This window comes from Ambystoma mexicanum, chromosome 9 (assembly GCF_040938575.1).
Source record: "Ambystoma mexicanum isolate Mex_15411 chromosome 9, UKY_AmexF1_1, whole genome shotgun sequence".
Classification (NCBI taxonomy): Eukaryota; Metazoa; Chordata; class Amphibia; order Caudata; family Ambystomatidae; genus Ambystoma; species Ambystoma mexicanum.
The window spans coordinates 625,645,634-625,661,871 of record NC_090931.1 but is presented as its reverse complement, the minus strand read 5'-3'; the positions used below and the strand labels follow the sequence as shown (position 1 = coordinate 625,661,871).

General features: G+C 44.3%; 1 protein-coding gene across 1 annotated transcript in view; it reads right to left on the bottom strand.

Annotated features, from left to right (window-relative positions):
- Window positions 1–15,668, bottom strand: part of FAM222B (family with sequence similarity 222 member B) — a 313,325-nt gene extending 297,657 nt beyond the window's left edge. Inside the window, exon 1 of the mRNA XM_069615310.1 lies at window positions 15,488–15,668. The gene's annotated coding sequence lies outside the window, so the exon portion shown is untranslated. The remainder of the gene's footprint in view (window positions 1–15,487) is intronic.
- Window positions 15,669–16,238: the final 570 nt, after the last annotated feature.

Below are 16,238 nucleotides of genomic sequence, written 5' to 3'. Positions count from 1 at the left end.
TGTCAGGTGGAAAAGGGAAAAAAACACAAAGACCTCAGTCGGTGGGGGGACGCCTTGTTCCGACCTTCCAGTGGGCTGTTGTGCTCTCTGCCTGGCTGTTACCAGGGTCTTCCAGCCGCTTCTGGCGAGATCAAGGATTCAGTTACGCCCACGGTTATGTATCCGCTTTTGTATTCTCCATCTTCTCTGTGATTTATTTCTGTTTTGTCACTTGTTGCTTCTTAGCTATGAATAAAAAGCCGTATAAGTGCTAATTATTTCTAACCGCGTATCTGGTTGTGAGTTATTGCTCCGTCTACCTGCTTTCAAAATATTTTCTTTGCTCTGCAAATGTACTGGTGATAAATAATTGTCTGTGCACTCTTGGCAAGCAATACAGACGCCATAGCACTACATTAAAATACACAAGCAGCCCAAGTAATAAGATCAATTAAGATACTTCCCCGCGTTGGGAACATCTTCAACAGGCCCAACAAACATGGGGGGGGGGTCTTATTAAATAGAAGCTAAAAATAAAAAATAAATTAAAAACACTGGTTTAGAAGATCACACGATTTCATCAAGTTAAACGAGAAAATCAAGTCATGGAAACAATGTACGGCGAGGAACAGATGCAAGACAGTGGACACAAATGATGAGGAGGGTGAGACCCACTAGACAAATGGAAATAGGCCATAAAGCACAAGTGCCAAAATAATGTGACCTAAGGAAGCGCAAGTGCGCATCGGTGGGGAGGTAAGAGGCTCCATACGAGTATATAGGTGAATCCCGAGTGTGCATCATGTGGGGGAAAAAAAAAAAAAAAAAAAAAAAAAAAGTACTTTGTCGCTGTATAGCACACATTTTTGTTATTAAAAGTGCTAAGAACTAAGTGAAAATAAGCACAATGTAAACCATTCAAAACATCCACCAAATGCAGCTAAATTGTTTATTTTTACATTTGTTAAGCACACAAAAAAAACCTAGGGCATCAAGGCGCTATCAAACGGGCACTTCTGGAACAATTGCACCTGTGACAATGAAAATGTCTAGCAGTCAAATGCAACACCCACTTCTTTGACAAGACTCCTCCAAATAAGACACAGGAAAAACGCAACCTCGTTGCGGGATAGCTAGCCATGAACCTTTTTCGCATTAGTTTGAAAGTGTGGAGATGTTGTGCCGGAGTTATACACCACAGCACTCTAAAATAAACGTGCAAACAGCAAGAAATTAGCAAACTTTGCAACAGTCTTCCACTCATTCTTTCTGGACCACTTGTTCTGCGTTTTACTCGCTTCCCTTTGACCCACCGAGACAACATTCCTTACATGGGAAAGCACTACACCTTAGCCATTTTACCCTATCCTGAACGGCCGATGTCCACCACCATAGTACATTTGCTTGTCCTAAAAACCCCCACTCAACCTATTTTTGGAACCATGTGAAGATAATCTTGAAAGAAAAACAAATTCGCACATCACTAAGCCATTATGCATTTCTTCACACAGCTCTCCGTCTTAAGGGCCCGACCTCAGTTCATGACAAACTGAGCATCAATAAAGAATAAAAACACATGCACATTTCCCATGTCTGTATCTGCTACCAAGCTGCATGTTTATTTACATGTGTTGTACGCCCAGACACTGAGGTATCACGGCAAAGTTACAGACATCTTAGTAGTAGATTGGTAGCATTCAATTCACAGTATAACAAAAGGCACGTAAAATTACAGCTGCAAGAGCATAAATGTAGACAAATTATTAGAATAGTGTGAGATGTCTAGTATTGGTTGAATAGCCACGTTTTTTTTAGAGGTTTTTTGCGGCACTGGAGGGAATCTTCATTTTTGATATTTAGAGAGAGGGAGTTCCAGTGTGTGGGGGCCATGACTGGGAAGCTACTTACCCCTTGCTCTGGAGTTTTAGAACCGCTGGGTCTCAGGGGACGAGTTATTATTAGATCTGAAAGTTCTGTTGTATTCTTTTTTTCTTCTTACTGAATTATTGATATAAATGGGTGCTTTCTTAGTAAGATAATTATGGGCAACACAGAGTGCTTTGAATACAATTCTGGCCTTGATGGGTAGCCAACGGGCATCCGTTCTGATATTTGAGAGAAGGTCTGATTTTTTTTTGTCCCATGGCGGTTTATTTTGCATTAATTGAAGTGTGGCTAGGTTGGCGTTAGAGGTGCCTAGAAGAAGTGTATTGCAGTAATCTAACTTTGATAACATTAATGCCCTGGGTAATGTAGTGCATTTTTTGGGCGTGAGGAATTGGCAACTTAATGCGATTAGTGTCATGGATTGCCAAGCAAAACATTTACCACTAAACCAATTAAAGTTACAGTAATTCTCAGTTGGAATGGATTTTTCTTTTGGCAAGGTCATAAAACAGCAGTTTACGGATATATGTTTGGAATAAAATACTCACGCCTAAACCACACTTATCTTTACTGTAGCGCTGAATAGGGCCAATAGCCAGCCATCTTAAAATATTTCTATCGTCATTAGCAAAATTCCATTGATGGCCCTTTGATACCCGTTTAGTCTCTTTGGCATACACCCCCCCATGGCTGATAGCAAATTGCTGGCTTTTGTTCCTCACGATGAAAAGGAGTCTACCCTTCACGCACAAAATCATCTCCCTCATTATGTCCAGGATAGACTACGCCGACAGCCTATACCTCGGAATGCTGGATTATTTTCTGAAGAAACTGCAGCACAAACAGAACGCAGCTGCCAGACATCTCAAACATCAGCAAGGGACCACATCACTCCAAGGATGCTACATTGGCTCCCAGTCAAAATGCATCAACCTCAAAAAAAAAATTTGCATAACGCACAGAGCAATCCACGGCCGAGGAGCGGAATTCTTAGAAAAGGAAATCACCATCTACCACCTGACGAGAACACTCAGATCCATCGACATCCGCCTAGAACCTAAGCCATACAGGAGGAAAAAACGTGGCTCATCAGCATTATATTACTTATCCGTAAAACTTTGGAAATCTCTGCTCAGAGAAATACGAACTACAAAAGGACCATTCTAAAAACCGGTCTCTTCAACTCAGAACGGGACAAACGAACACCACCCACACACCATGAAACGAACCGGAGTGCAGGGTAGCGGAGAAGCGTCTGAATGAGAGGGAGACCCAGGTGTACCTGTCCCCAGTGGGTCAAATGGGAAACAGTGGAGAGAGATGGGATCGACTTAACTGGACCACAGAGACAGAGCCTGGAGGTGGGGGTGGTTGAGGCACACCAGGGTGTGCTGGGGGCGGCAATTGGTCTGAAGAACAGTGGGGGGGGGAAGAGGTGTGTGTGTAGAGAGGGTGCTGGTCACTGAAAAGCCCGTTGAGTACCCATACTTCTACGATTACCAATACTATGCTGTGTGCAGGGCACCAGAATGTATGACAAGGGAAAGGAGAAGTGCCACAAGCAATCAAAACAGAGGGGGTAGCATCTGGTACCCTACCAAAAAAAAATATATATATATTTACATCCTTCTGCATACACCTCTCAAACTCCGAACTAAACACACAGCCTCATCCAACAGCACTTGGGGCTACCAACAGAAAAAACAGACCTACACTGAGCCAACTGTCTAAACTTAACTGAAGCTGCCAACAGCACATCACAGCTCTCTTGCTCCCACAGTCCAACTATTCCACCCACTCACCATTGCTTTACAGATTCACCAGAGCGCCAAGAAACCATGCAAGTGGCAACAGTGTGTGGTATAAAAACCTTTAACATAACCTGTATGACCAACGAACTGTGGATTGAAGAAAAGAAACATCGCGGGGTATAGCTAAATAAATATCTGTTTGGAACAATAAAAACAAACCCACCATTTGCTCATGGAAGCTTGAGCTTCAAGTACAACTGGAATTCAGTCAAATACTTAAATTTTTCTATAATGTAACTGGCGCCCCTTATCACCAAAGGGTATTTTGCCACATTGGGTGCCATCTATGGCTTGCAGATAACCACCTTTGTTATTGGATTAATTCCAGCTTTTAGCAAGATGGTAAACTGTACATGAAGGATTCATAAGAAAGCATTCAACCAGCTTCTAAAAATACATACAATCATTTTCTTATCTCATCAGCACTTGTATAGAGCAACATATGCCCAAAGGCATCTTGGCACTGAGGCTAGCAAGGTAAGATCAGACCTAATGGAGTCGCATAATTAAAAAAAGAAGGTCTTCAAGGCCCGACGAAAAGGCAGAGGAGCCTCAATATTATGCAGGGCAGGAGAAAGGGTGTTCCAAGCCTTAGCACCTGCCACAGAAAAAAGCCTGCCCACCGAGGCAAGCATACCTAGCCCTAGGGGGTGGAATAGTCCTCAATGCCTGTGAACCAAGTGGCCTAGCAGGTTTGTTAAAACTTGGCATGAAGAAACTCCGCACCCAGCCAGTGCAGAGCCTTGTGGACAAGGCACAAAGACTTAAATCTAATCCTTTGCTCAACTGGGAGCCACTGGAGTTGGCACAAAAAAGGTGGCGTGTGGGCTCCAAATGGGGGTGGGAGGGTGGAAGAACAGTCCTGGCCGCTGAGTTCTCCAACAGCTGGAGGCTATGAAGCAAATGCCTTGGAAGGGCAAGATAGAGGGAATTGCAGTAGTCAACGTTTTGAGTCTGCAACCTTTGGCTCTCCAAATGTTTTGGGCTACAACTCTCACAGGTCCTAGCCATCACAGTCATGGGATAATGTGAGTCATAGGCCAAATCATCTGAAGAGACTCTGGTTGCCATCTCCCGATGGACAAAGACATTCAAAGAACAGTCATATGTGCAGTTTATTTCAATTGGAAGACAAGTTATCAGAGTATAAATATCAAAAAGTTCAATTAGTAGACCCATCAGTTTTTAAAGTGCACGAGCAAACCAATCTTACAAAAAGCCATGCTACCAAATGCCAGTGATTAAACTTTTAAATTTTCAAAACATTGAACTGCAAGAAAGATCTGACGGGCATGTTGGCCTTCACAAACCCAGTGGTGAGTTTCACAGACATTGCCAAACAGAAGCACTGCATTGCAGTACGGGGGCAGTGAGACTGAGGAGCAGTCACGGAGACCCATTAACTAGCATTAACTTTATCAACGTGGAGAACTTTCAAACTGCAAAAGTGGAAACTGGATCTGGGTGCGTTGCTCAATCATGTAAAAAAAGGAAAAGTTTAAGGCAGGAAACCAGTGGTAAGTCAGTGACGGCACGAGGCCCCCAAATCTCAATCAATGACCAGAAGCCCACCTAAGCTTGATTCTTCCCAGTCAAATGCAGTTTAAAGCATACCATTATCTGCTTTTGTTATTAAAGTTTTTTTTATTTTTTTTTATTTTTATTTTTTTAACCTGGACAGCAACAAACCTTGGAGGAGGCTTTTAAAAAAGGAGGAAAATAGATAACATTACAGTGATGAATAGTCGGTGGCAATATGAAACAAAGTTACAAAATTGTTTAGTGGAAACCGACGATGTAAAGAATGCTTCTATGGTTAGTGGGTGAGCCCTTCAATACTGTACTCAGGGATGCATGTCTATTCAAAACGGGGACCGAGAGCTGGGGTATTTTGGCTCCTGCTAGCAGCCTAAAAGACCCGACGAGTTTAGCAGCAACAGCTCCAGGTAGCTAATTTGTAACACATCGCCCCCCCACTCCACCCAACAAGCCAACGTGTGCCAAATATCTACGTGGCATTGGGCATGTGTCGTAAGGCATTGGGACACATCTCAAGAGCAAAACGGTTCTATGTAAACCATACAGAGTTGAAGTTCACATCTCACATACAACTTGAATTCAGGTCACGCCACATGGTAAACTCTAGATTCTCCAGAAGTCGCTCCAAATTCCCCAAAGCTGGTTTTAGCTCATGCTCATCAAATCTTTATTTTGATCACTGCACGGTTTGGTGTAATATCAGTGGCATGGTCAAGTAGCCATTACTAAGTCTACACTGGAGATCCAGCAAACAGTGCAATGAAAAAAAGACTGGTAAATTGCAGTCGATATTGCACAGCATAGAGATGGGATTTTAAATGCTCAAACTACAGGACTTCTAGCTTGTCTGCCATTTGAATTAGCCATTTACACATCAACGACCGGGACTCGTGTGGGATGCTACTGCCTATACCCTAAATTCCCATCTCACTGTACACAGAGAGACACCTTATCACCTGACAAAGTACCGACAACAAATATTGAAGCATATTGGTAACATACAACTTGTGTTTGTCGCCTTGATTATCTCGAGCACCCTGGACCAGCCTATCAAGATTGGAAATTCCTTAACACTACGCTTCAGATTATAACGCCCTATTTGTCCCCATGTATGTGCATTTACCAAGTTATTGCTGACACCACGATCTGCTTTCCTGGCAAGCAGTAGCAACTGGTTCTAGCCTACTCCTACTTGATAATCTTGTGTATTACATCCGCTATTAATTAGCCTGCTCGGACCATCGCTCAGCACAGAACCCGACCCCCCCCCCACCTCGCTCAGTTCACCAGGTGCACTACACCTGACCTCACAACACAGTAAACCTACTTCCACGCTCACTTAGCCCCAACTGCTGACTCTCCCACACAGCCGCCTTCCACAGTGTCACGATTGCCATGACTACCCTCCTCCCACTGTTCCACACCATCACCCCTACTAACTTCCTCCCTCCTCTCCATCCCATTGAAAATTTCATCTCGGCAGCTGACAACCACAGGGATTCACCAAACTATCCTCTTAGCCCTATTTAATGGATCCAGCGATTCGCCACACCTCCCACTCCCCTTATCGCATCGACATCAGAAACCTGAAATTAGGCTCACACTTCCCCAATCACAAGGTGACCACAAGGACGCGGTTCCCTCAACACAATGCTCCTAAACCCAGAAAGCACTTACCATCTATCTGCTTAGCAGCTACCACAGAATCCTTCAACTCTCCGACTCCCACCATCACCACAACGGATCACCCACTTACTCTACTACCTTTACCCACAGCTATTCCATGCTCAAAACCCCTAGCCAGTCCACTGCCGCCTCCGATCAAAAGGAGCATAGTCGCTCATGCCCTAAACATTGCTGACCTCATCTGAGCTAACCGCCTGGACTTCCTGGCCATCACCGAAACTTGCCTTCACCAGGTAGCGGGACCAGCGATCTCCTTCACCCTACAAGAGGGCTATACCATCTCCAGAGCAGATACAAACTCAGGCAAAGGAGGTGGAGTGGCCTTCAGCTCAAAAACCCACCTGGGCCTCAGAGCTACTTCCCAGCCTAGCTTTCCTGCTGCTGAACTCCTATCAGCCAAAATCGCGCTCACGCCAAATCAAACCATTCTTACGCATCTGATCTATCGTCCCCCAGGACCCATCTCCTTCGAATACTAAACTTGGCTCACAAAACATCCTACTGGGAGACTTCAGTTCAGGGTTCCAGCAACCCAACGATTCGCAGGCCCATGCCTTGGAAAACACCATCTCCCAACTAGGCTTCAAACACTGAATCTCTGATCCTACACACATTAAGGGCCAAACTCTGGACTGGGTGTCAGACCTCAATTGTTCCATAACAATACTCCAGAATGAAACAATCACCTGGTCTGACCACCACTTCATATCGTTCAGTAGCCAAGTGATAATACCTTCAAAACCCACTACGGCACCCTCTACTTTCTCCAGAAACTGCCGAAACGTCACTATTTCCAGCCTTAGGCCTCATAACATTCTAACATCCTAAGGAACGCCAAAAGAACGGCGGAAACCGCCTTCCACTCTTAAAGCCTTGTTCGCTACAGCAGCTTCAGCTTACAAATCAGCTATCATATCCACTTAAAAAGAATCTTACAACACCAGAATTCTCAACGCTAAAATCAAGCACCAAGGAGCTTTTTAGCATACTAAAGGAACTAGAATTCCCCAGCACCCCCGACTGAGGATTGTACAATGGATGCGGCCTGGTGCACCAAAATCCAGCAAGCACTAGCAGACAAAATAGCGCTACTACAAAGTAAATTAGAATCCAAAAAGAGTAGCCACTCATCTAAGCCGGTGCAGGATTGAAGACTCCCCAAATGCCCACCTTTTGCCAAGTTACTTCAAAAGAAGTGGAAGACATCATTAAAGGTCTTAAACCCTCTCACAGTCAAGGAGACATCTGTCTTGCCTCCATCATTATGGAAGGAGCCAAAGATCTGTCCTTTCATTGCCACCTTGATCATTCAAGTCAAGTCTATTCCCCAATAATCTTAAAGAGGCATGGGTCATGTCTCGCGTAAAAAATAAAAAAAATAATAAAAAAAAAAACAACTTAGACCCTAACATCCCCACCAATTATAGGCCCATCACTACCGTCCCATTCCTTTTAAAAATCCTGGATAGAGTTGCATACCTGCAAATACATAAACACCTGGAGGAAAACAACTTACTTGGCCTTAGACAATCGGGCTTCCGGCCCAGACATGGAACGGAGACAGCACTCCTGGATTTGAAAATCCAGATGGATGAGGCAAGGGACTAAGGTAATCTGGCAATCTTACTGCTGCTAGACTGGTCTACAACTTTTGATGTAGTCGATCACCAAGTCCTAACTGGCCATCTAAACACTGCAGCGGGCCTTCTACGCCAATACCACCAAATGAATTAAATCTTTCTTATCCAATCGCACCACAAGAGTCTTCTCACCTTCTGCCTCAGCAGACCCGATCACTATTCATTGTGGGGTACCCCAAGGCTCTTGGGTTTCACCAACGCTTTACAATATCTCATGAAGCTCCTCTTCGATCGCTTGGACAACCAGGGTGTCACAAGCTATGCTGACCGCGCACAGGCCACTATGACGAAGATTCCAAGCTAATTAACAAAATATACGTAGAAATCCAGGTTTGGATGGCCACTAACAGCTCTGCCTGAATGACGAAAAGACAGAGCTCCTGATCGTCGGCACCCAAACACGCCTAAACAAACTGGACCATAAGTAGACTTCCTTCAACATTGATGGAAACTTCATCAAAGTCGCTAAGGAAATAAAAACCATGGGAGTTTCTCGATTCCACCTTATCCCTAAAGAAACAAGTCAGTGTTGTTGCAACCTCTACAGCCTATACTAACAAGCTAATCTACGCCTGCAAACCCTATCTGTCCTCCAGCAGTTGCTTAAGGCTATCCAGAGCCTTGGCACTGTAAAATGGACTGCTGCAACACACTCTTCCTAGGATCATCTGAACGGAATCTCAACAGGCTTCGGGTCCTACAAAATAGCTGCTCTCAACATCCCAAGATCCAGTCATATTTCAACTTTCAGACGGGAAGCCAACTGGCTCTCAATTCGCACAAGGGCAATCACAGAAATGCTGGTCAAACTCCGCTCCCAAATACCTTTCGGACAAATTCAGCAAACACCTACCCTCTTGGCATACCTGATCTGCCCTTACCCAATGGCTCTCAGTACCAACCTAAACTGCGGGGGGAGCCAGCGACCCAGTCCAAGCTGCCAAATGTTGGAACTCACTGCCTCTTACCCTTTGGTTCTGAAGGCAGGGAAGGAAGGTTCTAACCTAACCTTCTTTCCCTGCCTTCAGAACCAGTGTAAAAAACTGGCTTAATGATAAGCCTATCAGATGAGGCTACTCCTCTTTACGCTGCTATTTTTTTGTGCTCCTCACTATGTCTGACAATCCTCCTGCTCTCATTTGACTTAGACCTTTCTCTAACCATTGGTCTTCTTGATTATCTGCTTTTTCTTACATTTAGATATGCTATTGTCTAATAATTCTTGCTAGACCCAACTGTAACAATGGGTTTACCTGACTGCTCGCTAATATTTGCATAAGTGCCTGTAATACTTATGTTTTCCAGCACCCAGTTACCTCAGGGTTCGGTGTGCGATACAAATAAATAGTCATCGCCTTTTTCCACCTGTTGCCCAAACAAACAAGCTAAAACCTTATATAGGCGATATAGCAGACTCAGGCCCTCGGCTTATTACAAACCAGCAACTTCCCAAAAACGGGATGAGCTCCTTGTGGTTTGGTTACACAAGGACCAAGTTGTTTGGAATAGTGTAGAACATGTAAAGTTGTACCGAATTGGGATTGCATAGTATGTAGAGATTTAACTTTAAAGATACAAATTCACTAAAAATGAACTGGTTACATAAGTGTTTTTTTGCTGGATTTAAAATAACAAGTGGACTAGGGGTTTTCCTTATAGGTGCACAATTCAGAGATACTAGTTTAGATGCCATGCTCCCATGCAATAAATTATGTTGCATCACACACAATACTAGTGGGAGAGACATCTAAAGCAGTGGGCTATCATGTACACATGCACCGACACACAAAGCACTTTTCCATTTCTTCTGCACCGATTATCATCATTAAGACACCACCCATAAAAGCTGGCCAACGTAGCTGGTTGTCATATGTGGCATGCCCTACACAACAAGGATCGCTAGGGAAGGCTACCCCTGCTTGGAAAAATATGTACTATTGAACGTAGCACACGATGGCTGGAGATACTATATGCTCTCAAATTCTCTCTCAAAATAAGAAGGTATTCAATAAGCGGATTATAGTATCCAAAGCCCTGCTGAAATACCCACCCAAGTTGTAACCAATAGAGTGCAACAACGTTCAAAGGAATGAAGAAGTTAATTTTTGCAGAAGCTCAATAACAGACCAAGAAGATATTTATAAAATTACAGCAGCCAATAGCTTGAAGTATCAGCTCACAACAAACAAGGCCAGCCCAGAAAGTGAGGACGGGTCGAGTTGGTGTAAAAGGTGTAGCATATACATAGTGGTTCAAAGAGGGCTGCCTGGTATAGTAGGTGATTTACTGCTGCGCGTGGGAGGTAGATAGGTAATTCATGGTGGGAGGAATGGTTAATACTGTAGATAAGTGGCATAGTAGTTGAGTCAGTGTGTCTGGGAGCTTGCCACCCTAGGAGTTGCATGGTACAGTAGCTTACCAAATATAGTAGAGGGGATGGACCTAACAAAGGTTGTGTCTTGGAGCATAGAAGGCATTGCAGACCCAGGAGGGTGAGCACAGTCACTACCTGACAATTGGAAATGGTCTAGTCGTCTGACCCATCATGATGGAATTAGGTGCACTCACTGCATATACATCAGTGACACGGTCCCAGATTGGGACAAACCGCAAAGCCGGAAAGTTATGGATGTCAACTGGGTCCAGCTGCTTTACAGGTATAGACTCAACTAGCACTGGCCACAGGGTAGTCTTGTTGCCCCAGATCTGTTCTGAAGGGTGTATGCGCAAATCAGGTCCATGTTTCTGGTACCACCAACCATGCAGCCCAGCTAGCCACCCCACCTGGTAATAAAATTGCTTGCACTGATCGGGTTGAAGTTAAGGGAGGTGGGGTTGCAATTGTGAATAAATACCATAACATTCATACTTCGCTCTTAATGCCCTCGACAGCTGTGAATATGTATCGATTAAACTACATACATGGAATATTTTTATTAGTATACAGATTTTATATCACCCATCCTCCACCCCTACCTACGTTTGAAAAACGATTTCTAGCTTTCATTGCAGACTTCTCCAAATCAATACCATAACACAGCATCACTTTGCACTGACCTCCAGGCTATTTGGTTCAAGCAAATTGTTAGTGAACCCACACATAGTATCCAGTCCAAGGTGTGCCCTGCTCTAACTTGTAACCTTCAGGCTCCAATTCCCAAAGTATTCCTTGTCCATGGAGAGATCACTACTTTATGATCTTTTACTGCCAGCTCCATACAAAATAAGAGAACGAAAATCCTAAACACAAAATTAGAGTAAGAAACCTCCAGGTGGTTACCCCGGAAGCCTTTGCTGAACTTGCCATTCCAATACCCTACCAACTAATGACACTCCCTTATGGATATCACCATCACAGTTAGCAATGAATTGGCTCATGTTGCTGATAAAATCATGAAAACTGAAGTCCTTAGCAAAACCTGTTTTTTCACAGATGTTATGAACTGCAGAAAAAGAAGTTGCAAGAAAGGCTATGGGGGAAAAATCCCTGTCCCAACATCTTTGTCAAATATAAGACTGCAACTGCAGACTACAAAGAAGCTATCCTTTCTGCAAAAAAAGGAGCTATAATTCTAGAATATCTATGGCCAGATCAGATACGAAAGAGCTTTTTACGACCCTGAAAGTGTTAAGAGGGAAAAAATGTCCACATATCAGACAAAGCGACATCTGGTGTAAAATGGTTCAAGATGGTTTCCATTCTAAAATTAGATTGCATCAAGAGGACATTAATATCTGCTGCTTAGATCTTACAAATCGTGGTGCATTCCTCCTAACCACTGATGATCTCATTCATGTCTCCAATACAGTTCCCATTTCCCCGTCCTTACCAAATATGAACTTATCGACCTTGTCACGGTGCTAAAAACCCATGACCCTTGCTCGATACACCTACCCCACTACCATCATAAAGAGTCTATACAGAGCCTTGCCCCCTTAATTACTAACATCATTAATTCCTCTTTTTCTACTACTGTGGTTCCTCAATGCCTAAAGGAGGTGTGGATTACACCAATACTCAAAAAAGCTACTCTTGACCCAGAGGTTTTGGGCAATTACCGCCCCATTACGGCTGTTCCTTTCTTACTGAAGGCTCTTGATAGGGCTGTCTACCTTCAAATACAAAAATATGGTAATGACAACAACCTACTGGGTGTACATCAGTCCGGTTTTCATGCAACGCATGGCACTGAGACAGCGATGTTGAACCGGAGAGACAATTTGGTTGCATATGTTGAAAATGGTAGAGTCGCCTTGCTCATGCTGTTAGACCTCCCAGCGGCTTTTGATTTAGTCAGTCACTTGCTGTTGCATGAGAAGTTGGGAAGACTCACAAATTGCTTGGATGGCTTCTTTCTTGAGCCCAAGATCATCTAGGGGAGCCATTGGAGGTTTCCAGGCCCAACCTGAGATACTAGCATTCAGTATTCCCCAAGGGGCATGCCTTTCACCTACTCTTTTAATGTTTATACACGCCCACTTTTCAACCTACTGGATGAAATCTGCATTAAATACACTAATGATGCTGATGATACTCAGGTCGTCTTCAAACTTACAGATAGACCCGATCGTCATAACGCTAATATCAGAGAATACGACCTCACCCAAACTGGATGATCGTTAATTCTCTTGCCTTTAATAAAACCAAACTGATGCTCGTAAATCCAGACAAACGGCTCCAAAAATGGATGTAAAATACAGACATCTGAGAGTAGCCTACTGTTCATTCAAGTCAGCTCCCAGGTGAAAACACTCGAGTCCTTCTCGATTCTGGGCTCGATATGAAAAAAAACATCTTGTATGTGAAGGCCTCTCGTGCCTATGCAAGCAAACTTCTGAAGCAAATCAAACCCTACCTAACCACTACACGTCTGTCTTCAGTGGCCTCTGCAGTGGTGAATACACGTACTATTGCAACATTTCACTATTCAGCACTACAAAAACATGGTTCAAATCGTTCAGGTGGCTCAGAACGGAGATGTGAGGGCTGTACTGGCTCCTTGTCCATCAGCGAATAGCTCACAAAATCCTTACTCTTACTCACAAATGCGTATCAGGGAAAGCACCCCAGTACCCAATAAAGCATATACATAAGGCACCCAAACTGAGAACTCTACGAGCTTTTGTGCATGTGCACCCACTCTCTAGAATTCAATTTCAAACAGTATAAGTAAGATTCCACGCCTCAACAATTTTAAGAAGGCAGTAAAAGCTCACCTTTTTAATTCTAAGAACTAACCCTCCCTCTTCTCGATCTGACCTAATCCTTTTTATGTCTGTTCGTCCCTTGTTTTGTTTTCATTGTGGGCACCGAGTCCTCTTGGAGTGATGTGCTATATAAGAAATTAAATGTCAGTGCCACACAAGAACATGTCCTCTAGGGATTTAACATTTACGTGGTCATGTTTTTATAAGTTTCCACAAAGCCAGATAGTTTTCCAACATGGAGAGTTGTGTGGGCATAGTCACATTGAAGCAAGGGGTGGAAACCAACCGTGCCTGTTCTTACCAAAGCGTCCCGCCCAGCACACAGTGGGTGAAACTCGTTGGGGTTGCCCAGGAGGCTACGCCGTGGAACATTTAGTGGATAATGGAGTGGGTTTTGAATTGGATATGCACACCTGAATTGCCACCAAGCCACCTCATAGAAATATAACAGCACACGGATAACATGATCTTTCAACATGCACCCCTCAACACTCAGGGTTTCGAACAGTGCCCCGTCTTACCACTAACTTACTTCTTAGTTAGAGTACAGTTACAAGAGGACAACGTGGCAGAAGTAGTGATATTCACCAATAAATTACAAAAATGAGAATGCTACATGTACCCATCAGTGCAAACAACTGCAAGGAATGGGAATGTAGGTGTAAATACCACATGTTGGATTTGACAGTGATGAAGGGTGTGTGGCATTGAGACACAGTGCTGAATATCGTCACAGGCTAGAGGACCAAAAGAAAAACCCCAACCAGCAAGATGTACCATGGTTCACAAATCTCCGACCAGTGACAAAGATAATCACTGCCTACAAACATTAGGATTTGATTGCCACTGTATTCGCCCTTTTTAACGTAACATGATCCAATTTCTTCAAAGATGCTTGTAGGCCTCATCTCTCAACCACTGACTAGTGGCAGTACAGCAATGGGAAAAATTCAACAAACCCTATAGATAGCCCCACTGTAAACCAGTTGTTACAGTACCACATCTTGGTCCAAAATAAAAACCCTACCCAACTACAACGAGACTCTGCATCAACCACGGCCCTAGCCCCACCAGTTTTCCCCATCCCAACTATGCCCACCACTAGCCACATATCTCACCTTTGGCCCAACACACTTCCTCCTAGACAACATACTTGCGTTTACGTACAGCACTTTTAACTTGGCCATGCCTGGTTGGCTACTTAAATCTCACCGTAAACTCCCAAACCTTTTAATAAGCCCATAGCTACCTCATCTCATCAGGTCAGCCAAAAGTCATCTGTTTGCTAACTAGACCCCAGCCACCAATGATCACACCCCAACCCCCTCACCCCCGCAACCTCCGACAGGAGAATGCGTATGTGTACCCCTACTTCGCCCTTGCCATCACGACCCAGACCCACCTTAACCCGGCCTCCAGCACCCTTTCCTTGATCCATATGCCCCTCTTATGATTCCCACCATTGCCATCAGAGCAAAAACCCAACCCACAAACCAACACATGTCCACCCCTGACCCTCTGGTCGACACCACTGTTGCACGACCTACTTCTTTGCCCATCGATACCCTTAAATCAACCTTGTCTCGATCCCTCCTTCCATCCTTGCACCGACCTCTCCCAGTTCACCATCCGCCTTGTCCCTCACACTGACTGTCCTACACCCTTACTCTCAGCTCATCCATATTCCAGCCCCCAACCTTCTTTCTCCCTTAGCCCTCCTCTCAACCCCGCACTCACTCTCGGAGCTTCTCCGGGATTCCTCCCCCCTTTCCTCGTCCCTTCACAGGAGCCCAGCCTCCGAGGCCGCCATCTTCTCTCGCGCCGGCTCCGCTCAGTGTCTGCCTGAGGGGGCTGTGTGAGCCCGACCACCATCAGGGACACTGCGCGTGCGCACTGCGGCAAACATCCGGGACTCTCCGCAGCGGTCCACCAGACGCATCACACCTGCGCACTGGCAAGGAAACCCGGACATAATAAGGAGCTACACCATTGGATGTTAGCTTATAGTATGGCTGTGCGCTGTTATTTACTGCCACAAAGCTAACCTGACGTTGTCATTGATTGAACCAAGTATGCTAGCTATATTACAAGTGAGAGCCAGTAATCTATGAAACTGGCGAGAGAGGACACATCGTAATGAATTAAAGAATACAATGAACGTTTAAACGTCATCAAAAGAAAATAATATAAATGTTTGTACAACATTTCGTTTTTCACGGAGAAGCAAATGCGTTGTTAAAAAAAAAGCAAACGTAATGCCAAAACAAAATGAACTAATAGATGGGACAGAACCGACATTTCCATCATAAAATAAACACAATTGCCCAAGGGACTTGGCATTTCGAAATGAAACAAGGCTCAAACGTCTGTTCCACAGCCTTGGAAAATCTGAGGTGACCCCAGGGGTACACGTTGCGGGCGCTATTGTGACCAAAACCCGGAGGCCATGACAGGAGCAGGCAAAAACTTAATGATTTTCAGAGTCACA